The sequence below is a fragment of the Bos taurus genome, chromosome 7, assembly GCF_002263795.3.
Source record: "Bos taurus isolate L1 Dominette 01449 registration number 42190680 breed Hereford chromosome 7, ARS-UCD2.0, whole genome shotgun sequence".
Classification (NCBI taxonomy): Eukaryota; Metazoa; Chordata; class Mammalia; order Artiodactyla; family Bovidae; genus Bos; species Bos taurus.
The window spans coordinates 26705093-26731203 of record NC_037334.1 but is presented as its reverse complement, the minus strand read 5'-3'; the positions used below and the strand labels follow the sequence as shown (position 1 = coordinate 26731203).

At 41.7% G+C, this 26111-nt stretch overlaps 1 protein-coding gene and 1 non-coding gene across 2 annotated transcripts in view; one reads left to right on the top strand and one right to left on the bottom strand.

The window, feature by feature from the left end:
• Window positions 1–26111, top strand: part of MEGF10 (multiple EGF like domains 10) — a 182330-nt gene that overhangs the window by 5598 nt on the left and 150621 nt on the right.
• Window positions 8595–8701, bottom strand: LOC112447648 (U6 spliceosomal RNA). Its single transcript, XR_003035828.1, has one exon. It is a non-coding gene; the product is annotated as a U6 spliceosomal RNA (small nuclear RNA).

Below are 26111 nucleotides of genomic sequence, written 5' to 3'. Positions count from 1 at the left end.
TAAAGGATCATGCTTGTCTTTTAAAAAAATATGGCAAATTGAAAATCAAAACCCCACAAATTTAGTTTGTTTCACACAGAACAAAATAAAAGTATGAAATATTTGTTTTGGGTCTAGAGGATTAATTCTACAATCAAGACGAAAACTTTGGATTATCTACTCCCACTGATACTTTGTGAAGGATACTTCATTTTTTTTCTTTTTTTTTTGCACAAGGAATCAGTGATAAAATGTGACTTTTGTTCTGTGAGAAAGTAATTAGAGTGAGTTTTATTTTGCCTCCATCAGATGTGTGTTTGGTGTATATAGGACATAGGGATACACACTATGTGTAAGTACCAAGATATTCGCCTTAAAAAATAGATGACAAAACTGCAGTGACGGTTTAAAGCTGGGTGTAGCAAGGGCCTGGTGTGCAGTTCTGAGAGCTGCTCTTGAGGGCTCATCCTAGAGAGAGGGCTGTGTGCTCACCAGAGGCATCCTGACAGTGCGGGGCCTTGAAGGAGAGGACTTGAGTGGATGAGGCATTTTAGACAGGGAAGTGTAAACACATGGCCGCAGGGATTTGTAAGACACCTTTAAGCAATAGCGACTAAACCCTCCCATAGGAGTAATGAGTTAACATTTGAGAACGGTTTTATGACGACCACGTCTGGGACTATAGGACTGGATTCTCCCTGCTTCCACAACACTTCTGTGCACTAAAGGGGCCCCTCACATTATACTGCAATTATTTTATTATATAAACCCAGTGTGCATTAGGGCACCCAATTGAGAGTCAAGTAAAAATAGAGCCCCTGTTCCATGAGAGGGTATGAAATGAGAAAACCGTTCTTTCAGCCATTGTAGAGCTTCTTCGGGGGTGTGGATGGAGACAGGACTTAAGTTTCTTCTAAGATCATCTAGATCTGAATTCATATTTTCCTTTAAGAAGTTTAATTTAGGGATGACCTTGTCACACCACTGGACTTTTAGCATGAGGTCATCAGCCCAACCATGGATATCACTTCATATCTACTTCATTTCATACAATATCACCAAACATTCAACTCTAAGTGGCTGACTTTTAAGGCTGAAAACTATGGAGGAAATTCCCATCTTAAAACTTTGAACTAAATATGCAACATGCTCGCTTTTTGTCATCTTCAGCCCACCACTGGAGCTTTCTCACGGCTCATCCTTTGCTGAAGGTGCAGCCTCTGCCAGCTTGCGTCAGCACCTCCTTTTATTCTCCCCTTATCTCCCTCTTCTTCCTCCTTGCTGTTCCTACCCCCAACTTCCTATTATCTTCTCAATAGTCATTATTATTAGTTTTTAACTTTCCTGTCGCATTCCCCACATTACTTGGTGCCCTCATTTTTCTCATCTCTCTCCTCCCAGTCATTCCTCCTCACATGAAGACTGGATCACCACAGTGTGAAGTACATGCTGTTTCAATATCCTCTCATCTCCTGTGTGTTCCTTGAACTGATAGGTGTGCAAAATCAGGCCATCAGCGAGGTGAGAAATGCTCGAGGCCTCTGCTTTCAAAGTTTAGGGGCTTAAGAATCACTGGCAGATACTGGCTTACCTCTAATTTTGATTTAGTAGGGGTGCAGTGGAGCCCAGGGCTGGGTATTTTTTAGTACTGTGGACGTCCCCAATGTCTCAGTGGTAAAGAATCTGTCTGCAATGCAGAAGATGCAGGAGATGCGAGTTTGATCCCTGGGTTAGTAAGGAGGAGGAGGAAATGGCAACCCGCTCCAGTATTCTTGCCTGGAGAATCCCATGGACAGAGGAACCTGGCAGGCTACAGTCTATAGGGTTGCAAAGAGTCGGACATGACTGAGCACACACTTGCAGGCAGGTGTGCCGCGTGGGGCCCAGGGCTGTGTATTTTTTAGTATATTCGCTGCCGAAGTGAGCACGGGGATGGGTGTTTCTGACAGGGTCTTCTGACACAGGTGGTCTGTGGGTACGCTAATAATCCTTGTTAGGGCTGTATTGCTCCAAAGGCACAAATGTTCTTTCCTTTTCTTTTCTCTTCATTTCTAATATTTAGTGACTTGGTCAGAGGGGGTCGGAGAGAATAGTTGGTCTGTGAGAACCCGTGCCTCTCCGTCTCTGCTAGGAGGGACAATGGCTGTAATACAACGCCGTTCATGTGACAGCCGGAGAAAGGAGCCCATTGTTCAGGGCTTGGCTGATGCTCCATTCCTCTCTGGCCAGCCATCCAACTGAGCTTGGTAGCCCCAAGGAAACAGACACACTTGAATCAGAGAGACAAAGAAAGGAGGTCAAGGCCTTCCACAGTTAAACTACTTGAAGCAATGTGTCAGATGTAGGATTTGGGAAAGAAGAAAGTGATTTTGTGGAAGCATCATTAATCTGCTAGTTTGGGGGTATGAGACATGGCATTAAGATCATCTCGGGTGGCGCAGTGGTAAAGAATTTGCCTGCCAATGCAGGAGACACAGGAGATGCAGTTTTGATGCCTGGGTTGGGAAGATCCCCTGGAGAAGGAACTGGCAACTCACTCCAGTATTCTTGCCTGGGAAATCCCATGGACAGAGGAGCCTGGGGAGCTACAGTCCATGGGGTCACAAAGAGTCTGACATGACTGAGCAACTGGGCACACATGATATGGCATTAAAGGGACACAAGTCTGTTAGAAGCCCCAGCTGATATCTAGCCAAAGAAGAGTTGTTTCCTGCTATACCCAGTGACTTCTCTTATGGAAAGATTTTATTATTGATTTTAAAAATGTGAGATGTTCCTCACATCTCACATGATTTGAGGATATCATATAGGCAAAGGTACATTTCTGGGCCTCTTTTCCCCAGCTTCATCAAAGACAAGAATCTGATCTGACCTAAATAAGGCCTCTGATTTCAGAGAATGATTCTTTATTCTGTGGTATGGTCACCATGTGTATGATGTATTAAAATTTTCTCTCTAAATCTAGATTCAGATGTTAGTTTAGAAGCTGAGAATCTTGTGAGATTGAAATGCAGTTAAATGCATTAGAAAATTATTGATATGTTAGGGAAGTTATCGGAGAAGGCAATGGCATACCACTCCAGTACTCTTGCCTGGAAAATCCCATGGACAGAGGAGCCTGCCAGGCTGCAGTCCATTGGGTCGCTAAAAGTCGGACATGACTGAACAACTTCATTTTCACTTTTCACTTTCATGCACTGGAGAAGGAAATGGCAACCCACTCCAGAGTTCTTGCCTGGAGAATCCCAGGAACGGTGGAGCCTGGTGGGCTTCCGTCTATGGGGTCGCACAGAGTTGGACACGACTGAAGCGACTTAGCAGCAGCAGCAGCAGTAGGGCAGTTATGAGGTTGGGGGACTCCCCAGATGTTAGGTAGATACCATTTCTTACCCCCAACTTTCAGACTGGATTCCAGCCCTGAAGGGAAAGGGTTGTAAACTTCCTGTAAAGATCTAATCCAGAGCCTGACAATTGACTACATTCTTTGCATCAGAAAAAGATTCAAATTTAAGGTCAGAGCCTCAGGAAAGGTCATGGACTTTTCACACAGGATTGGTCTTTTAGCCTGATTTATGAAAAAGTATGTCATTCATTCAGCCTTTGCCTCTGGGTTTCTTTTAAAGGGAAACTCAGTCCCTTGTTCCTGTGGATATTTGTAGGTGGCTATTTCCCCGCCCACCCTCACCCACCCCCCCAACCCTCACCACCCACCCCCCCCCCCACCCCCCCGCCAGTTAGGCAAAGAGTACAGCTTTGAGTGAGGCCGAATGGCAGAAGCCTTTCTGGTTGTGAAGGGTTGTGGAGAGCCCATTTACACAGTGTTCAGGCAGCTGCTGCTCAGTGGCTGTAGGAATCCTTTCGTGTCTGAGATAAGAGGTTTTCTGACTGGGAGTATCAGGCTAAAAGAGGCAGGTACCCAGGAGAAAGCAATACATGACTCGCTTGAGGTCACTTAGAGCTTCTTGTAATTGAGTCCATCACGGCACCTTGATTACAGACTATCGTTGTGAGTCCATTAAAGGAGGAGAAGCCAAGTGGATTGCAGAGAGGCAAGTGGTTTATTTATTCATGTTTCCACTCCCCCACCCCCTTGCAGTTTGTTTATCCTTTACTAAGTGGATATTTGGTTTTTACCAAGGATAGAGATGCCTTTGAAGTGGAGAAGCGGAAGAGGAGACTGTTCTTTGCAGGTGGCAGAAGAATTGTATTCAGCACGCTCCTGATTAGTTAATGAATTCTCAATTCGTTGTCATTAGGCCTGTTAATTTGGCTCCATTCCTGTGATTTAGAGAGGCTCATCCCTCGGTACTGCGAGGGATGCGTACTGTGCTCTGCTTGAAGTTCTGTGTAGATGCTGCTGCTTGTGCTGAAAAAATACAGCAGTGATGGGTTGTCACATTATTGTGCTCATGTCCCAAGGAGCACATTTGATGCTAAATGCACTTTTTAGGCACAGGGTGCTTGCTGGGACTTATTTTTGTGTTAGGATTAAAGCTCTAGCCTAGAAGGGCTTCTGAAATGCTCATATTGTTCTGTTTAATCTGTTGTTCAGTCAATAAGTCATATCTGGCTCTTTGCAACCCTGTGAACTGCAGCACGCCCGGCTTCCATGTCCTTCACTATCTCTTGGAGTTAGATCAAACTCACTTCTGGTGTCATATCTCTTTGCCTTTTCATACTCTTGATGGGGTTCTCGAGGCAAGAATACTGAAGTGGTTTGCCATTCCCTTCTCCAGTGGACCCTGTTTTGTCAGAACTCTCCATCATGACCCATGCATCTTGGGTGGCCCTGCATGGCCTGGCTCATAGCTTCATTGAGTTATACAAGGTTGTGATCCACGTGATCATTTTGGTTAGCTTTCTGTGGCTGTGGGTTTTTTTTTTTTTTTTTTTTAATTTTATTTTATTTTTAAACTTTACATAATTGTATTAGTTTTGCCAAATATCAAAATGAATCCACCACAGGTATACATGTGTTCCCCATCCTGACCCCTCCTCCCTCCTCCCTCCCCATACCCTCCCTCTGGGTCGTCCCAGTGCACTAGCCCCAAGCATCCAGTATCGTGCATCGAACCTGGACTGGCAACTCGTTTCTTACATGATATTTTACATGTTACAATGTCATTCTCCCAAATCTTCCCACCCTCTCCCTCTCCCACAGAGTCCATAAGACTGTTCTATACATCAGTGTCTCTTTTGCTGTCTCGTACACAGGGTTATTGTTACCATCTTTCTAAATTCCATATATATGCGTTAGAATACTGTATTTATGTTTTTCCTTCTGGCTTACTTCACTCTGTATAATAGGCTCCAGTTTCATCCACCTCATTAGAACTGATTCAAATGTACTCTTTTTAATGGCTGAGTAATACTCCATTGTGTATATGTACCACAGCTTTCTTATCCATTCATCTGCTGATGGACATCTAGGTTGCTTCCATGTCTTGGCTATTATAAACAGTGCTGCGATGAACATTGGGGTACACGTGTCTCTTTCCCTTCTGGTTTCCTCAGTGTGTATGCCCAGCAGTGGGATTGCTGGGTCATAAGGCAGTTCTATTTCCAGTTTTTTAAGGAATCTCCACACTGTTCTCCATAGTGGCTGTACTAGTTTGCATTCCCACCAACAGTGTAAGAGGGTTCCCTTTTCTCCACACCCTCTCCAGCATTTATTATTTGTAGACTTTTGGATCGCAGCCATTCTGACTGGTGTGAAATGGTACCTCATAGTGGTTTTGATTTGCATTTCTCTGATAATGAGTGATGTTGAGCATCTTTTCATGTGTTTGTTAGCCATCTGTATGTCTTTTTTGGAGAAATGTCTATTTAGTTCTTTGGCCCATTTTTTGATTGGGTCGTTTATTTTTCTGGAGTTGAGCTGTAGGAGTTGCTTGTATATTTTTGAGATTAGTTGTTTGTCGGTTGCTTCATTTGCTATTATTTTCTCCCATTCTGAAGGCTGTCTTTTCACCTTGCTAATAGTTTCCTTTGATGTGCAGAAGCTTTTAAGGTTAATTAGGTCCCATTTGTTTATTTTTGCTTTTATTTCCAATATTCTGGGAGGTGGGTCATAGAGGATCCTGCTGTGATGTATGTCGGAGAGTGTTTTGCCTATGTTCTCCTCTAGGAGTTTTATAGTTTCTGGTCTTACGTTTAGATCTTTAATCCATTTTGAGTTTATTTTTGTGTATGGTGTTAGAAAGTGGTCCAGTTTCATTCTTTTACAAGTGGCTGACCAGTTTTCCCAGCACCACTTGTTAAAGAGATTGTCTTTAATCCATTGTATATTCTTGCCTCCTTTGTCGAAGATAAGGTGTCCATATGTGCGTGGATTTATCTCTGGGCTTTCTATTTTATTCCATTGATCAATATTTCTGTCTTTGTGCCAGTACCATACTGTCTTGATAACTGTGGCTTTGTAGTAGAGCCTGAAGTCAGGTAGGTTGATTCCTCCAGTTCCATTCTTCTTTCTCAAGATCGCTTTGGCTATTCGAGGTTTTTTGTATTTCCATACAAATTGTGAAATTATTTGTTCTAGCTCTGTGAAGAATACTGTTGGTAGCTTGATAGGGATTGCGTTGAATCTATAAATTGCTTTGGGTAGTATACTCATTTTCACTATATTGATTCTTCCAATCCATGAACATGGTATATTTCTCCATCTATTAGTGTCCTCTTTGATTTCTTTCACCAGTGTTTTATAGTTTTCTATATATAGGTCTTTAGTTTCTTTAGGTAGATATATTCCTAAGTATTTTATTCTTTCTGTTGCAATGGTGAATGGAATTGTTTCCTTAATTTCTCTTTCTGTTTTCTCATTATTAGTGTATAGGAATGCAAGGGATTTCTGTGTGTTGATTTTATATCCTGCAACTTTACTGTAGTCATTGATTAGTTCTAGTAATTTTCTGGTGGACTCTTTAGGGTTTTCTATGTAGAGGATCATGTCATCTGCAAATAGTGAGAGTTTTACTTCTTCTTTTCCAATTTGGATTCCTTTTATTTCTTTTTCTGCTCTGATTGCTGTGGCCAAAACTTCCAAAACTATGTTGAATAGTAATGGTGAAAGTGGGCACCCTTGTCTTGTTCCTGACTTGAGAGGAAATGCTTTCAATTTTTCACCATTGAGGATAATGTTTGCAGTGGGTTTGTCATATATAGCTTTTATTATGTTGAGGTATGTTCCTTCTATTCCTGCTTTCTGGAGAGTTTTTATCATAAATGGATGTTGAATTTTGTCAAAGGCTTTCTCTGCATCTATTGAGATAATCATATGGTTTTTATTTTTCAATTTGTTAATGTGGTGTATTACATTGATTGATTTGCGGATATTGAAGAATCCTTGCATCCCTGGGATAAAGCCCACTTGATCATGGTGTATGATCTTTTTAATGTGTTGTTGGATTCTGATTGCTAGAATTTTGTTAAGGATTTTTGCATCTATGTTCATCAGTGATATTGGCCTGTAGTTTTCTTTTTTTGTGGGATCTTTGTCAGGTTTTGGTATTAGGGTGATGGTGGCCTCATAGAATGAGTTTGGAAGTTTACCTTCCTCTGCAATTTTCTGGAAGAGTTTGAGCAGGATAGGTGTTAGCTCTTCTCTAAATTTTTGGTAGAATTCAGCTGTGAAGCCATCTGGACCGGGGCTTTTGTTTGCTGGAAGATTTTTGATTACAGTTTCAATTTCCATGCTTGTGATGGGTCTGTTAAGATTTTCTATTTCTTCCTGGTCCAGTTTTGGAAAGTTGTACTTTTCTAAGAATTTGTCCATTTCTTCCACGTTGTCCATTTTATTGGCATATAATTGTTGATAGTAGTCTCTTATGATCCTTTGTATTTCTGTGTTGTCTGTTGTGATCTCTCCATTTTCGTTTCTAATTTTGTTGATTTGATTTTTCTCCCTTTGTTTCTTGATGAGTCTGGCTAATGGTTTGTCAATTTTATTTATCCTTTCAAAGAACCAGCTTTTGGTTTTGTTGATTTTTGCTATGGTCTCTTTTGTTTCTTTTGCATTTATTTCTGCTCTAATTTTTAAGATTTCTTTCCTTCTACTAACCCTGGGGTTCTTCATTTCTTCCTTTTCTAGTTGCTTTAGGTGTAGAGTTAGGTTATTTATTTGACTTTTTTCTTGTTTCTTGAGGTGTGCCTGTATTGCTATGAACTTTCCCCTTAGGACTGCTTTTACCATGTCCCACAGGTTTTGGGTTGTTGTGTTTTCATTTTCATTCGTTTCTATGCAAATTTTGATTTCTTTTTTGATTTCTTCTGTGATTTGTTGGTTATTCAGCAGCGTGTTGTTCAGCCTCCATATGTTGGAATTTTTAATAGTTTTTCTCCTGTAATTGAGATCTAATCTTACTGCATTGTGGTCAGAAAAAATGCTTGGAATGATTTCTATCTTTTTGAATTTACCAAGGCTAGCTTTATGGCCCAGGATGTGATCTATCCTGGAGAAGGTTCCATGTGCGCTTGAGAAAAAGGTGAAATTCATTGTTTTGGGATGAAATGACCTATAGATATCAATTAGGTCTAACTGGTCTATTGTATCGTTTAAAGTTTGTGTTTCCTTGTTAATTTTCTGTTTAGTTGATCTATCCATAGGTGTGAGTGGGGTAAAAAATATGGAACGCTTCACGAATTTGCGTGTCATCCTTGCGCAGGGGCCATGCTAATCTTCTCTGTATCGTTCCAATTTTAGTATATGTGCTGCCGAAGCGAGCACTGGCTGTGGGTTTTGTTCTGTAGATGTGGGATTATAGTTCTTGCTTCTTCTGTCTGCCCTCTGATGCATAAATATAAGAGACTTTTGCAAGTTTCCTAATGGGAGAGACTGGCTGTGGGGAAAACTGGGTCTTGCTTTGGTGGGCACAGCCATGCTCATATGAAAAGTGAGTGTTAGTCACTCAGTTGTGTCTGACTCTTTGTGACCATGGAGCCCACCAGGCTCCTCTATCCATGGAATTCTTCAGACAAGAATATTGGAGTGGATTGCCAGTCTCTTCTCCTGGAGATCTTCCTGACTCAGGGATTGAACCTAGGTCTCCAGCATTGCAGGCAGATTCTTTATCCTCTGAGCCACCTGGAAAGCCCCTTGGGGGCAGGGTAAATGGATGTGTTCAGCTGATGAGAATGTATTGAGCTATTTAATTTTGATTTGTATACATTTGTGATATATATTTTATACTTCAGTAAAAAGTTTGAAAAACTTTTAAAGCATCATGTTTAATACCAAATTATAGCTGTAACAGTGATGGAAAACAATAAACTCAGAATCCCAACTGTCACAAAATTTGGGTCTTGGAGGGGCTAAGGAGGCCTGAAAATTTAAACATCCTTTAATTTGCCCTTACTTCTATAGCCAGAAGAGCTGTGTGTCAGGAAGCAACAGACCAACACCATCATAGTTGATTGTTGTACTTTTCCAGGCAGCAAATCCAGTGCCTAAGAGGTCAGTAATGTCAGCAGAGCCCCACTCTTCAGAATCTAAAACAAAATCACCTCTCCAAGTTGATCGGCTAGCAAACCTTCTCATTCCTGCTTTCCACTCTTCTCCTGTTCATTGTAGTCTGTCAGGAGAAATCAGAGAGCAACTCTGGGGCATGGATGTTTTCCTGAATCTTTAGATGATATCTCTCTCAAAGTCTAATATTGAAATGCTTTCATTTATTTCTTTTATTTTTCTAACTGGGACATAGTAAGATGTTGGCTCACCTCTCTCACTTTTTTCAGCCATCACTTCCTGAGCTGCAGTGAGCTCCAGGAGCAATACCTGTGATGGTGGAATGGCCCTATGAGCAAAATGATGTTTCCAGCATGTGGGTGGCCTGTGGTCCTTTTTCTGTGTAGAAGGCATTATTCATCATCAATGTGGATTGTTCCGTGTACCTATTAGAACATCCTAACTTGCTGTTACCACATACAACTGATAGACTCAGATGGAAAAAATAGTTTTTTTTTTTTTTTCATTCCTGAAGGAGATTTTGGAATTGTTGGCTTTGAAATGGTTTTAGCACAACTGTGAGAGGTTTGAGTATCCATTCTGTACACTTCCTTTGGGCATTGGGCTTAAAGGTTCACTGTTGATTTTACACAAACACGTGTGATTAAAGTCATGAGCAAGGAGACAAGATGTTGATGGTCGGGGTCTACTCCTGGCTGACCTTGTGATTTACTATATGAAATGTGATAACCCTGGTGAGGGTCCGATCTCCAGCCCAAACCCTTGTGACCTTGGCAGTCTACTTATCTTCTCTAAGCCTCTTTTCAACCCCTGTGAAATGCCAAGAGTATATACTTCAAAGGGTGTTACGTAGGTATGTAGTAAGCTCTCAATAAATCTTAGTTATTATTTAACACCAAATAATGTTAAATTAACATGTCTAGGAATCAGGTTTGCTTATGATTTTATGAGAGAATTACCCTTGTGCTTAAGTATGATTATATTAATTAAATACAGAAGTTAGAAAATATGGCCTATGATATACTATGATATAAACAATAAGGAATTCAAAATATTGTGGAATCAGCAACAATTAAATTTGCTTATGGACCTGAATATTTTTTAATGATGATAGTATTTTACTAAGAGAAAAGTTATTTATCTCTACTATAGAACCAGGGGCTTCCCTGGTGGCTCAGACAGTAGAGAATCTGCCTGCAATGCATGAGACCCAGGGTGGATCCCTGGGTCCAGAAGATCCCCTGGAGAAGGAAATGGCAACCCACTCCAGTATCTTGCCCAGAGATTCCATGGACAGAGGAGCCTGGCAGGCTACAGTCCTGGGGTTGCAAAGAGTTGGATATGACTTAGCAACTAGCACTTTTAGTCAATGAATTTGTTCTTTCCTAGTAAGATGTGAGCAGACTTCAGAGGGATTTGAACAAAAACATGTGGCAGCATTACTCACAAAAACTAAAAGATGAAAACCCAAATGCCCACCAACTGATGATTGGAGACTGGATACGCAAAATGTCATATCTCTATACAATGGGATATTATTCATCCCTAAAAAGGAATAAAGTATGATACATGCTAGAATATGGATGAATCTTGAAAACATAATGCTCGTGAAAGAAACCAGACATGAAGGCTACATGTTGTATGATTTCATTTGTATGAAATGTCAAGCACAGGCAAATCCATGGAGCTAAAAAGTGGATTAATGCTTACAAGAGGTTTATAGGAGGGGAATGAACAGTGATTGGGTCATGCAGGATTTCTTTTTGGGGTGATGAAATGTTCTGGAAGTAGATGGGGGTGATGGTGGTACAGTGTGGTTAAATGATGAATTTTACATCATGTGGATTTTACTTTAATTATTTTTTTGGCCTTTATTAAAAAGAAATGAGCAAATGTTTTGCCTTTAGATGAGATGTATCTGTATCAGTCAGTCGATCTCTCTTCACGATGTGTCTGAACAGCCAAGTCTTTGCTGCATGTTGGAGAGGATATTCAACATGTCAAGGCCTGGTACCTGCCCTCAGCACACTGCCAGTCTGGGGACAGGAAAGAATAAGGAAGCAGGTGATATGTTCTAAGTGAACCTGTCTTGGAAGAGGGAGAGATTACTGTGGGTTTGTTGAGAAGGCTTCTTAGAAGAGATGGGGCTTTGAAAGATAAGTGAGCATCCTGTAATGGAGAAGAGGGAGAGAGTAACCCAGTTGATAGAAATTCAGGGCTGGGTGAGAGTGGGTGAGGGTAGGAACAGGGGCAGGCAGAGATGAGCAGAGTGGCATGCTTGTTAACAGAGATACCAAGAAATAAAGTTGCAGGAGGTTGGAGCCAAGTTGGGAAATCTTTGAAAGCTACTTACATTTACTAGGCAGTGATTATTAAAGGGTTATCATTGCTGACAGGAGTAGAAAATGATATAAAAATGGGGAAGACAATAAAGAAACTAATATAGTAATTTCACTAAATCTAATACAATCTGTTATTTATTTATTTAATAAATATTCATGGACTACCTATTATGTTCCATGCAATTTTCTATGCATTACCTAAGAGAAGCAAGGTCCCTGCCTTCTTGGACTTAGATTCTAGTTATACATTTCAAACACTGATCACTCTGTCCAGTGGACAGCTGTAGTTGAAAAGCTAAAGCACAGGTTGTGCTATAATGTGGTTTAAAGTGTGGGTTCTAGAACCAGACTACCTGGGTTTGAATTCTGGTCTGCTCCGTGTTTACTAGATGTATAACCATGAGCCAGTTACTCCAGACTTCAGTTTCGTTATCAATTAAGTAGGGAGAATATTAACTTTCTCAGAGAGCTGTCCTGAGGATTAATTGAGATGATAAATGGGAAAGACTTATGACTTATCTGGTATATAGTAAACACTCAGTAAGTTTTACTTGATTGTATTGGATTGATTGATTTCTACTCAAGGATTTGTCTAGGTCATTGCCATTTTTAATTCAGTGAGGCTGTTGTGGAATCCTGGTGTGTTGCACCTCGGGTCTACGCTCTCTTTCATATGCTGTACTATTTTGGATATTGAACGTGTTAAATCAATAAGCATAGAAACTCTTCCTTCAGAACTCAGGAAAACAGTAGAGTTCCTCTCTCTAACAAGCTGCAGTTCTGATCTTGGCTTGGACAAAAGTTTCCAAATAATGTTCCTCTTGCAATCTGAATCACGAAGTCTTTTTGAACATCTTGGCCTGACAGATTCTGCCCTTTCAGTATTAGGAGTCTAGTGGTAAGGAATGTGGTTGGTGCCTCAAACCTTATGGTATTGTCTCCCTCTGGAGACAGAGGCACACTTTGAGTTTAATTTCTTTATGTTACCTCATCACAAGTGCCCTGGCCACCTCAGCTCTCTGTACCTCTGTGACCCTTTCTGTTGAATTAGGGTAAAATAGCCAGCCCCCGCCCCCCACCAGAAGGTACCTTCTTGGAATTTTTCTAGAAGTAATCCTTAGAGCTTGTGGGAAAAGACTGCGTAAAGTTTGAGGGCCCTTCTACTCTTAGCATAAATTAATTCTAGAATATAAATTTCCTGAGCACATGCGATATGTCTGGTTTACCATGCAGTCCCCAAATGGTCAGGCATAATGCCATGGACTTGGTTGTGTCTCCCCAAATTCATCTGTTGAAATCCTGTCCCCTCAGTGTGACTGTATATAGAGATGGGACCTGTGAGGAGGTGATGAAGACTAAATGAGGTCATGATGTGGGGCCCTAATCATGTAGAGCTGGTTCCCTTATTAGAAGAGGAGGAGACCCTAGAACTCTCTCTTTCCATCATGTAAGGACACAATGAGAAGGGGGCCATCTGCAAGTCAGGCAGAGAGTTCTCCGCAAGCCTGAATTGGCCAGCACCTTGATCTTGGACTTCCAGAACTATGAGAAATAACTTTATATTGTTAAGTCACCCAGTCTGTGGTATTTTGATATGGCAGCCTGAGTAAACCAAGACATGTAAACATTTTCTTTTTTTCTTCCCATTCCCTCCCTTACTTTTTCCCTCCCTCCCTTCTTCTTCTTGCCTTCCTTTCCTTCTTTCTTTCATAGAATAGGAACTCAAGCATTTGTGGGCTTGACTAATTTTGAGATTATTCAGAACTATGGGTATAGAAGAATAACATGAAGAAGAGAACCTGACCCGCCATCCTATTGAATGGATAATCTTGACCTTGTCTCCCACTGTACACCAGCGAGGCCACGAGGTAGCATCATTGCTTGATGAGAAACTTTCTCCAAGACCTCATCTTTCCTCTACTGGAGATGCTAATGAGTGCTGAATAGTCAAGAGTGAGTGAGAACCATTGTCTGAAGGATGTGAGGGGAGGGAAGGGGTAGACAATTTGTGCTTTGGACTTTCAGGTTTTGAACAGTTGACTTCCTAGCTATCCTTTCATAGGAGGCAGAGGGATTGAAGTGGTGAGAGTGTAAAGGGAGGGTCAATAATGGAGGCTGTGCCAGCCAGACAGCACCTCACCTGGGCCAGGAGAGGTCAGGTGGATTCTTCCACGGAGGACATCCCCCTTCCAAAAGGGTGCGAACTCTGCCTAAGCCCAGGCAAGGACTCAAGTGCAGAGAGTTCCTGGGGACAGCTAGCCAGATGGTCTACTTTTATTTTGGTGAAGACCCGCCTGGAGCAAAGACAATTTTCTTCCACTATTCAAAAACAAAAGCAAAAAGCTTATGATGTGGAGCTCTGCCAAGGTAGGGCAGGAAAAAAAAAATCCTGGCCTTGTTTTTTCAAGGCAGGATGCAAATGATGCTTTGTAGTTTGGTTTGTGCAGCCACTGGGGATCATTCCGCGGGCCTCCCCGCAGCCCATCACTGCTGTAGAGTAATTTTTATGATTGTGATCATCATCCTATAAGCTAACCCTCTAGGTCCATTTGTCACCTTCCAGAGTAATTGTCTTTGATTGAGGATATTGTATTGTTACAGCATCCAGAGAGCTTCTGAAAGTGATCCCCTAAATTCGCTTTTAGAATTTGAAGTGGGTACTTATGTGCAGTCCCCTCCCTAGAGGACAAAACTCCGTTCTTTCTGAATTTGCAGAGTTCAGGCGGGGCAGACAGGGACTTCTCTCTATCCCTGGAGGATTTCTTAGAGCTTGATCTGAGGAAGCTCTTGTGTAGTTGGGAGAATTTGAAAGAGCCTTTTTCATTTCTTGGCTAGGTTGTACTGTGTGTGTGAAAACGAGGCCGCATCATTAGGGCCCCGGTGGCATGTAGATTCCTCCCCTGGCACAGGAGGAGACCGCGGTGTTTGCATGGGTTGGTGGGTGCTGCACCTCGTCCGTTTCCTTTGTTGGGGAATGTGTCAGGTTCTGCTGCTGAGGAGGGTGGCAACCACAGCCTGGCAGGCAGATTTGCAGAACAAAGTGTCAGTCAGTAAACACAGGGTTTTGGAAGCCAGGCGAGTTTTGTCACAGAGTTCTAAGAACCAGTTCTTTAAAACAAAAACAGCTTCGCCATCTGTCTAGGCATTGGATCCACCGCAAGGAAGACTGGAGGCAGAGCAAACCTATGGGGAACCACGGCGGGCTTTCTTCTGTGGCCTCTTCTCTGAGATGTGAGATGACCTCTGCCAGGCTTTGACTACTGTGCCCACAGAGAAAAAGCCATGTGCAGTGACCGTCCCGCTCGTTCTTTGTGTGCTGCAGTTATTGGCAGCTGAGCAGATGGGAAGGTGAAGATGCCTGTGGGAGGTCAGAGTCAGGCCCCAGGATCATTGTTGAAGGCCCAGCGGGAACCCCATGGTTAGGGGAAAGAAGTCCAGATGAAGCAAAATTGCTTAAAGAGAGGGGGGCTTTTAAGAGTTTCACTTCATTGATTTGGTTCAAGCTTTACCTTAAATGTACTTCCTGCTGAGTTGTGGGAGGTGGTGGGATCACCCAAATTTGAAATTCCAGCATTACTCATGAGTGTAGCTGCCCACTTTTAGAACTGTATCACTTTGAGGTAGTTTTTTGTGCTTTCTCCTCTTGGTGCCAATGAAAAGCATACACGGTAATGTGAATCTCAAGATTAGTGTCACTAATCCGTATCTATCTGTCTGTCTGTCTATCTTCACACACACTGGAAAAGGGAATGGCAACCCACTCCAGTATTCTTGCCTGGGAAATCCCAAGGACAGAGGAGCCTGGTGGGCTACAGTCCATGAGGTTGCAAAGAGTCAGACATGACTGAGTGACTAACATACACATATACTTACACACTTGCATGGCCTTGAGTGAAATAAGCAAATACTTCTAGAGTACGGGAGCATGCTCAGAGCCCTACTAGGTGGTCCAGAATAGTAGGGTGATCAATGAATGCATCTGGAGCCTGGAGCTCTTGACTTGAGATCTAAATCCGCCACTGTTTGATCTTAGGCACCTAAAAACCTGTCTCATGCCTGATTTCCTATTTATGAGATGAAGAGGTCAAAAAGGTCCTTTGCAATGCCATGACCTTGACCAGGAAGCCTCGGGGGCGAGTCTGGAGTGCAGGATATGGCTGAACGGGCAGGTGAGACTAAGGTGGGTGAGGCTTAGTGCTGGCAGCGAGCAGAGCTGTCTGAGGGGCTTGGCACCGAATGGAGGAAGCACGATTGTGTGGCTCACAGAGCTTGATCCCCATCCCTTCTCTGCCCTGGAGGAGACTGGGATGAGTCTGGGAATGGCTGCCTTCCTGGGGACCCTTCCTCTGTACTGGCTCCTGGTTACTGCAGAGCTGGGCCCGGACATATGGAACTTAAAGCACAACTTTAGCAAAGTCCTCCGTTATGGCTAACATCACACCAAATCTAAACTACCTTCTTCTATCCACGATGGATGTATTTTCTTCTACTTCGTTATGACAGATCTTCAGGAAAAACAGGTACAAATGTGCTTTCTGTTTCTCTTTTAAAAAAATCTACACATACATTAAAAAAAAAAGAAGAAGAAAAGAAAGTGTTAGCATTTAAAATCTGATATCTGCTACTGTTCCCCAAGAGACTGTGAAGAGAGTGTCTGGTGGCGGCACAGAGCCCTAGTTCAGGAGTGTGGAGTGGAAAGGCCAGTCCTGCCCCTCTGGGTAACAGAGACCCGGGACTGTCTAATCCACGCCACATGCAGTGACCTGAACGGACCCTGCAGAACAGAAGGCTTGCTGTCTCCTTGCCGAGCAGTTGCTCCGAAGCCCCGATACAGCTGTGGCTGGATTTGTGGAGAAGTGCAGTGGGACTTGATCTTTTAATCTCCTCTCTCCCTTATAGGTATTATAAATAACAACTGTTCTGTAGGAGTACCTGCCAGAAGGGATTGAGATGTGCATTCTGCACTCAAAAAAGCATTGTTTTGTGTCATCTTAACTTCATTAGTTATTAGACGAGTTGGCGGGGGCGGAAGGGAATAAAACTCCAAAGCAAAGCTACTTTGTTTTGTTTGACCCAGAAAATCCAAGCGCAGGAATTTAGAATTGAAATCGAGGAGGGCAAGTTACTCAGTTTTAACATCAAATTCCTGATAACTTCTCCGAGAAAGTAAGACGTGCACACCAGTCCGCATCCCTAAGTCCATTCATTGCGAGTTAAACAAGTGAAATGGAGTTTTGAATTCAGGCAGACAGGGGTCGAGAGCTGGGATTCTGACAGGCACAGGGGCTTCAAAATGTTAGATGCCCTTTGGTTTCCATTTGCTTAAAGTTGAGAGAGAGCGCGCTAAATTGTCTATTTTGGCTTCTGTTGGTGGGTTCCGGAGGAATCGTCTTCTGTTTAGAGCTCACTAGGAGAGCAGAGAGGGGACATTTTGGACCCCTAATCCTGCAGAGTGGGACTTCCCTGGTGGAATCCTGCAGAGAAGGCAGTGGTGGCACTGAATAGGCACAGGATCACTCTGTTGTTATTGTGTTACTGACGTGTCCCTCCTTCCACCCTTGAGTTCTAGCGACTGGCTTACGGTCCCGTGATCTGTGGAAGAACGCACAATGCGTGTTTAAATCATGCAGACAGGTGAAAAATGAAAGGCAAACAAGAAGTCCCTACCTCTTGGGCAGGTATCTGTTACTCACTCCTTAGAACTTGGCTTAGTTCCCGTTACTTCTTTTTTTAAATTGTGATAAAAGAGGTGTAACGTTTGCCATTTTTAAGTGTACTGCTCTGTGGCATTAGGTTTACTCCTGTTGTTGTGCAACTATCGCTGTCACCATCTGCAGAACTTTTTCATTTTCCCAGATGGAAACTCTTCACCCATTAAACAGCAAATACCGATGTCCCTGTGACCCCCACCCTGGCAACCACCGTTCTATACTTTCTGGCTACTGATGTGACTACTTTAGGTATCTCAGTCAGCTCAGTTCAGTTCAGTCGCTCAGTCGTGTCCGACTCTTTGCGACCCCATGAATCATAGCACGCCAGGCCTCCCTGTCCATCACCAACTCCCAGAGTTTACTCAAACTCATGTGCATCAAGTCTGTGATGCCATCCAGCCATCTCATCTTGTCATCCCTTTCTCCTCCTGCCCCCAATCCCTCTCAGCATCAGGGTCTTTTCCAATGAGTCAACTCTTTGCATGAGGTGGCCAAAGTGCTAGAGTTTCAGCTTTAGTATCATTCCTTCCAATGAACACCCAGGACTGATCTCCTTTAGAATGGACTGGTTGGATCTCCTTGCAGTCCTAGTATAAGGGAAATCATACAATATTTATGCGTTTGTGGCTGGTTTGTTTCACTTAGTGTAATGTCTTCATTTCTTTCATGTTGTAGCATGTGTCAGAACATCCTTTTTTAAGGCTGAATAATAAGGAATGATGCTAAAGCTGAAACTCCAGTACTTTGGCCACCTCATGTGAAGAGTTGACTCATTGGAAAAGACTCTGATGCTGGGAGGGATTGGGGGCAGGAGGAGAAGGGGACGACAGAGGATGAGATGGCTGGATGGAATCACTGATTCGATGGACATGAGTCTGAGTGAACTCTGGGAGTTGGTGATGGACAGGGAGGCCTGGCGTGCTGCGATTCATGGGGTCGCAAAGAGTCGGACACGACTGAGTGACTGAACTGAACTGAACTGAATATTCCGTTGTATAAATATACTGCATTTTGTTTATCCATTTATCCATTAGTAGACATTTGTATTACTCCTACTTTTTGGATATTGTGCATAATTCTGTTATGAACATTGGTGTACAAATCTGTTTGAGCCACTGCTTTCAAACCTTTTAGAGTATTTACCTAGAAGTAGAATTGTATCATATGGCAATTTCATGTTTATTTTTTTAGTTAATTGAAATAGCTATACTGTTTGCCACAGCAGCACAGTGTTTAACATTCCCACCAAGAATGCACACGTTTCCAAATTCTTCTCATCCTTACCAACACTTGTTATTTTCGGTTTTTTTTTTAGTTTTGTGTTTTGATAATAGCAATCCTAATGGATGTGGAGGGGTATCTCATTGTTTCAGTTTGCATTTTCCTAGTGATTAGTGATGTTGATCATCTTTTCCTGAGCATATTGGCCAATACTGTATCTTCTTTAAAGAAATATTTATTCAAGTTCTGTGCCCATTTTTAATTAAATTATTTTTTGTTGCTGAGTTGTTAGTCTTTGTTTTTTTAATAGTCTAGATATCGATCCCTTATCAGATATATAATTTGCAAATATTTTTTTCCCATTGGGTGGGTTGCCTTTTCTCTGTTGCTAATGTCCTTTGATTAAAAAATAAAGTTTTTAATTTTTATGAAGTCCAGTTTACCTCATTTTTCTTTTGTTGCTTGTGCTTTTGGTATCATATCTGAGAAATTATTGCCAAATTGCTTTTAAGTATTTTAATGTAAAGCTTCTTTCTCTGTAATACCACAAAAACCATTATTTGTATAATTTTATCTTTTGAATGAATATTGCTTTGAAATTGCTCTCTTTTTGTTGTTGCTGTCAGAGTAGACTTTATATAATTTCAGAATTGGTTGATTCCACTTCCACCCTGCTCTACTATCTCTCTTCTTTTCTTAGGGGATCACAAAGGCTCATTGTGGATAAACAGAAAAGAGAATAAGGGAAAGGCTTAGTTTAAAAACGAGCCTCCGTCATTTATATTATAGGGATAGAGGAGAGAAAGGCCACATTTCAGAAGTCGGGGGAACGTGAGAGGGCTCTTCAGCAATCATGACTTGCAGGAAGTGTGTGACACTGAAATGGACTGCCATTTGTCTGAGAAGCCTGAGATCTGTTTCCTAGAGCCCATTTCCTCCCTCCCCTCACAAGTTGGAAAAAATTGCTGAAAAGTAGGCAGGCGTTATGGGTGAACCTCTAGGGAACTGACAGTCTCCATCCCAAGGCAGAGAAAATGTCATATCTGAGATGCCTCCAAATGTATAGACAGTGACTTTTATACATGTTCATTCTTTTTCAGAAAACCATACATTCCTTTTATTTTTATTAAATGCTGCTCTGATTTTTCTAATAGAGTAGAAAGTCCTTTTCCTGTTTGCCAACTTCTCATGGTTTACTCACTGTTATTTCTGAGTTATAGTCTATGCACAGATCACCATTGAGAGTAACCACATACCCAAAACACCATGGGTATTGCTTGGTATAAAAATGCAAATGGGGAGTGCATCATAAATTTATATAATCTCATCCTCTAAGAGCAAATTAAACACAGAGAGAAGGCCTCAAGGACATTCTTCTTTATACTTGATTGTTCCGGAAGGATATTTACAAGGTATACATGTTGTAATCTTTTCTGATCTCGTACGTTACAACCATATGTCACAACTTCTCTAGCACTGGGCCATTGTTTACTTTAGACAGCTCTGGTTAGGTGAGTGTGTGTTTGTTTCCCTACCTGGCATGTGTTTGGGTAAGAGGTTTCCTGCTTGTATGTGTGGTCTGAAGAATGGTTTTCTGTGCTAATAATTGTCCCAGTGCTTCTGCCTGCACAGTAATTTGATTTAGAGATAGAGAGAGCACTGGGTGTCTGGATTTTTGCAGTTTTAAGTTGAAGGATGGCATATTTTTAAAAGGCAGCTGTTTTCAAATGAATTGCAGTTTAATTAGTAGATGCCCACTTACCGCCATACACAGACTTGGAAGAATCAGTGAGCAGCTTTCCTGGGGACACAGAGAGATGGCTTTAAGTTTCCCTAATATATATGTTAGAAATCCCCAATGGCTCAGATGGTAAAGAAACTGTCTGCAATGCAGGAGACCCGAGTTTGATCCCTGGGTCCGGAAGATACCCTGGAGAAGGACATGGCAACTCATTCCAGTGTTCTTGCCTGGAGAATTCCATGGACAGAGGAACCTGGGGTGGGGGGCGGGAGGTGCAGGGAGGAGGGGGAGTGGCTGCAATCCATGGGCTCGCAAAGATTACAGAATGAGATGATAAGTTCCTAAAATTCAATTTGGTGGTTGGTTTGTAGGGCACAAGGCATCCAAGGATCTAGGGGTCCTGAGAAGACAGCATCCTGGTTTTGCAGATTAGATTCATGTTTTCAAGTCATGACTAGCTCTGCTGCTGCTGCTGCTAAGTTGCTTCAGTTGTGTCTGACTCTGTGCGACCCCATAGACAGCAGCCCACTAGGCTCCTCTGTCCCTGGGATTCTCCAGGCAAGAATACTGGAGAGGGTTGCCATTTCCTTCAAGTGAAAAGTGAAAGTGAAGTCGCTCAGTCGTGCCTGACTCTTCGAGACCCCATGGACTGCAGCCCATCAGGCTTCTCCGTCCATGGGATTTTCCAGGCAAGAGTACTGATTAGCTCGGTAACTAGTAAATGCACTTCATTGGTAGGATCCCATCAGAGCTCCTAATGTGAGTGCCTGCAGGTAGGACCACAACAGAGCCAGAGCTGGGCCCTCCTGGTCTTGCCCTGCTCTGTCCTCTCTCCACTGGGCCTGTTGTTTATCATGGGCCTTGCTGCTGCTGCTGCTGCTAAGTTGCTTCAGTCATGTCCGACTCTGTGTGACCCCATAGACGGCAGCCCACCAGGCTTCCCCGTCCCTGGGATTCTCCAGGCAAGAACACTGGAGTGGGTTGCCATTTCCTTCTCCAATGCATGAAAGTGAAAAGTGAAAGTGAAGTCGCTCTGTCGTGTCTGACTCTTAGCGACCCCATGGACTGCAGCCTACCAGGCTCCTCCATCCATGGGATTTTCCAGGCAAGAGTACTGGAGTGGGGTGCCATCGCCTTGTCCGATCATGGGCCTTAGGTGAGCATGATAGAAATGGAGTCCACAGGAGAGAGAGAAAAAAAGAAGTCAGAGTAAGCATCCCAGGCCGTGCTTCCAGTTTAACTGGCACCAGGGAAAAGTGCCTTCAGCTGGCACAGGGGCTTGTGCACACCAGGCTGTGACTGTTGGCCGTGGAAATCCTGGTTGTAACAGAGGCTGCTGCCATTCAGGCAGCGAGCGAGGAGCTGCTTTCATGGGGAGGCTTTTTTGGCACCGTGTCCGACATACACTGCAGTCAATCACGGTAAAGTGCCTAATAACAGATGTGGTAATTAAGCCTGAAGAACTCCGTCTCTATTTTTTATTGCAGGGAATAACAAAGTGCCTCATTAAGCCTCCAATCCCACTGATTTTTGATTTGGGCATCCTGATGTCGTCAAAAATGACATCTTTGCAAGGGCTTTCTTCCTAAGTCCTTATCAGCCTAGGATGCAGCCAGCACAAGTTGGATCAGTTTTGGGAGGATAGTTCTATCCTTTCTGATCTGCCCTTTGCACTCCAGTACTGAAGCATATGCAGATTCCTGGGGTACCATCAGATTCCTTAAAGTACCTTGGATATGAATAAACAGTTTTAGCTTTTATGTGCTTGTGTGAATATAAAATGCTCCCTGAATATCTTCAGTTCAAATTATGCTGTTTATAGCAAGAAATTAACTTCAGCTTTCAATCCCAGAAAGGTTTCAAATAACCTGAAACCATGGTAAATTACCATATTTTAATAAGATAAATTATCTTGGAAAATAATTACATCTGAAAAAGTTTGTCTTTGTGGCAGTTTATAAAGCAAATGTCTTTGTTAATGTTATTTTTCCTTCTTTTTTAATGATGAACATGAGTCTGGCACATTATTAGAGAAAATGAATCTAGTAACTAGGGACAGGTAGAAAAAGTGTCCTCAATAGTAAGAAAATGTGGCTTGAAACTTTCTCTGGAGCACTTCCTGAATTATTTAGAGCTGGGTCTATTGGTGCTCTTGGGAAAGACAGCCAAACACCGCTCGTTGTTTAAACGTTTCTACATGACTCTTGGATAGTGTAGATTTGAAAACAGCATTTATATCATGGAGATGATTTTTTGTTTCTTTCTAATCCAGGGTGGCCATAAGCTTAGAGATGTTTAAATATTTTGAAAAGGCCCTGGATCCCATTTTATAAAATTATTGGTTCATTTCTGTGTCTCCTAATGCATAATTTTGAGTTTTTCAGGGTATTTCCAAGAGAATTTCTGGTTGACTATATTCTGAAATTCCGCTCTTTTAATCTAACCCTGTGAAGCAGATGATTCATAGCACAAAGTCAGGATTTAATTTAGTTTCAAGCTTGGTATTAATAAAGCATAAATTTGACCTGCTCATCTGATTATGATTAGCCTTGAACCAGCAACTTGTATGTACTTAATATTTGTACACAAACATCTATGGAAAGGGATACCAATGTTAATGGCAGTCCATATTTGTTTACTCAAAATGTGTTAGTCACTCAGTCATGTCTGACTCTGTGTGACTTCATAGACTATAGCCTTCCAGGCTCCTCTGTCCATAGAATTATCCAGGCAAGAATACTGGAGTGGGTTGCCATTCCCTTCTCCAGGGGATCTTCTGGACCCAAGGACTGAACCTGAGTCTCCTGGATTTCACGTGATTCTTTACCGTCTGAGCCACCGTCTGAGCCACCAGGGAAGCCCCTTGTTTCCTCAAATGACATCCAATACTTACTAATCACATTTTACCACCTTTATCCATTTAGAGATTTTCTGCCATTGATGCCAAAAATATTTTTGCCAAATATAAAGGTAGGCATGTGCAAACTCAGACCTTACCACATTAAATCTATTTTTAGAAACCATCTCTATGTATGCCTTGCATCAAAAAGTGAGACCTCCTAGCAAAACACTGTTGCTAGGATTATACAGTTGCTGGAAAAGCAAAACTTTTCTTTAAATGAGATTCTAATTTGTTTTCTTATATTTCCCCTAACAGCAAGATCTGGGATGACAGAATTCATGTTTCTATAATTTCCATCACTGGGTGAATGTTTCTACAGGTTCATAGCGTCACCCTTTGAACGAAGCGGAAACTTGGCCAAGAGTGGTCCTGAGCTAAAGCGCCACCTCCTGGTGGAACGTATCACTTCAGGGATGGTTTCTCAAAACTATTCAGGGGTTTGTTTTCCTCAGGTATGGATCCCTTTCTCAGTTTATTAATCTCTCACCTCAAGCCTCTAGACTCATATCAACTGTCTGGGACTCACAGGATACAATCCCCTGGCTGCCCTTCAGCCTCTCAGATCACTAGTTAATTTAGTGTGAATGCTGTGTGCCCCAAGTTTTGACCTATTTCAATTAACAACCGTTTGTTGAACCTCTGTTGTATTCTGGCAGATGGGGAGAGTAGTAAAAATTAAAGAGGAGTGGAATAAAAGACAAGACAGTGACTTGAGCTCTGCATTTCAGGAGTTTGTAGCTAGTTGAGGAGAAGGGGTTGGCTATGTGAAAAGATGACCAGCAGCCCAAGGTAACTTGCTGTACCAGAAGAAGGATGGGGAGAGTTGGTTCCAGCAGAGATTTCTATGCAGTTTTTAGTGAGAAGAGTAAAGAATATTTTTGCTTATGTCCTGGAAACATTGTTAATTAGACGTGGGATGAGAGAATAAATTATTGCAAAGAGAGAAATAAGTTTACAGGAAGCTTATGTAATGGTTTGAATTTCAAACAATTAGGGAGGCGTACATATTTGCCGCAGGAAATCATAGAAATGAATCATAGACCCTTTCAAATTAGCAGGGCAAGAAAAATATAATCCATGCAGGAAACTATTTCCATCCTCCGTAGATTCTTCAATTGAGATAGGCTTCATGTATACTTTAAATTCATTAGATTTTATTTTTCCTTTTAAAATTAAATGATTAGAAAGTTTAAAACCTTGAACAAACGACAGTAATATAGTTTATAGGGATATTGTCATAAGAAGGAAATTAATGTGTTCAGTATGATAGGGTCAACTTAATCTTGAACGCTTTCTGCTGTCTGTAGTTTCAATATTTATGATAAAGTGAAGATACTGCTATTAGAGATTTTGAAATTAAACACAGAGTCAAGGAAGGGTATTTATAATAAAGGCAAAAGGGAAATAACATTTAAAAAACCAAGAACAGAGGAAGGAAAGAGATTAAAGAAAATGTCACAAGTTGAAAAGCCTGTAGTCCTGCAGAGTTCAGAACACATGGCTTTAGTTCAGTTACCTTGAGCGTTTTTGGTCCAAATTGCCCTTAAAGAGTTATTAGAATCTGCTTGAAAGTAGAGGTATTATTCATCATGAAACCTGTCTATATCGATGTTAATGTTACAGTTTATTTATTTATTCTTAACATTATATTTGATGTGCGTTCATGTCCACCTGTGCTTCTCACTTTCTTTCCTTATTTGGGTAATGAACAAACACTCATGTGCATTCGGAGTGTTCTGTTGCTTGTAGTCACAATAGGACCTTCATCAGACACTGTTGAAGACCTTAGAGAGTTCTCAAAATTAAGCCTAAAAGTATATGGATCCCTATCTTTACTTTCTATATTTCAAGTATATATTTTGAATTACTTTATAATATAAGCTTTCCCCTTTTTTAAGGTTTGATTGGTTTTTAATTTATTTATTTTTAATTGGAGGATAGTTGCTTTACAATATTGTGTTGGTTTCTGCCAAACATCAACATGAATCAACCATAGGTATATGTATGTCCCTCCCTCTTGAACCTTTCTCCCATGTCCCACCCCATCCCATGCCTCTAGATTGTCACAGAGCACTGGATTTGAGCTTCCTGTGTCATATAGCAAATTACCACCGGCTATCTATTTTACATATGGAAATATATATGTTTCCATGTTACTCTCTCAATTCATGCCACACTCTCCTTCCCCCACTGTATCACCAAGTCTGTTCACTACGTCTGCATCTCCATTGCGCCCTTGCATATAGGATTATCAGTACCATCTTTCTAGATTCCATATATAATAGGTATATACCGTGAAGAAACCATAATTGAAAAAGACATGTACCCCAGCGTTCATTGCAGCGCTGTTTACAATAACTAGGACATGGAAGCAACCTTGATGTCCATCGACCGATGAATGGATAAAGAAATTGTGGTACATATATACAATGGAATATTACTCAGCTGTAAAAAGACCACATATGAGTCAATTCCAATGAGGTGGATGAACATAGAGCTTATTATACAGTGAAGTAAGTCAGAAAGAGAAAAATAAATATTTTATATTAACCTTTTTCTTTTCTAAACTTTTTATATTTCACTTCATGAACTCATTGAAGTGTGGTGATTTTTCAGTTATTATAGGTGTAATAATCTGCTAATTACTGAGGGTTTGTTATGGTGTGTTCCAGATATTGTTTTTCTGGTGAAGTTTGCTAAGATGGGTCTCTCTACCAACCCACACAGAAAGGCCCTAGGAATTGTACTCTTCAGC